The sequence below is a fragment of the Coenobita brevimanus genome, unplaced genomic scaffold, assembly GCF_032717465.1.
Source record: "Coenobita brevimanus isolate Jiangsu-jjx unplaced genomic scaffold, ASM3271746v2 jjx.HiC_scaffold_1992, whole genome shotgun sequence".
Taxonomy (NCBI): Eukaryota; Metazoa; Arthropoda; class Malacostraca; order Decapoda; family Coenobitidae; genus Coenobita; species Coenobita brevimanus.
Genome location: NW_027642878.1, coordinates 212,338 through 212,961, shown reverse-complemented (window position 1 = coordinate 212,961; position 624 = coordinate 212,338).

Below are 624 nucleotides of genomic sequence, written 5' to 3'. Positions count from 1 at the left end.
GCAAGGTGGGGTAGAATTGGGTTGGTTTTGGCAGAGTAGGGTAGGGATGGGTCGGTTATGGCAGGGTAGGGTAGGATTGGGTCGGTCTTGACAGGGTGGGGTAAGGTTGGGTTGGTTTTGGCGGTATGGGGTAGGGATGGGTCGAGTTGCGTTTGGGAGGGTAGGATAGGTTATGGCAGGGTAGGATAGGGCTGGGTGGTGGTGGGCTGGGTAGGGTAGTGTAGGGCTGGGTAGGGTAGGGTAGGCTGAATCAGGGTAGTGTAGGGTACAGAAGAGAGGTGGGTATAACTGCCGTTTAGTTCCGTCATATCCAACGCCTATTTCACTCAGTTATACTACACTGTCTCATCAAATTTGGGGCGATCTTCTCTACGATTTTTGTTCTTCTCCGCTTAGTTCAGTCCTTTAGTTCATTCATGACCCTTGGCTTTCCTTTTTATTTATCTTTTTTTTATGAGGTGGAGCGCAGGGGCACGAGGCTAGACCACCATTAGTCCAGAATGTTAAAGGGTAGGCCACCAAGCTACGCCCTGGTAACGTCTACACGTCAAAACATCTGTCCACCTCTGGGACTTGAACTGCGGAGCGCTGGACGCAGAGCTCTCGGTTTGCGGATGTCACTTT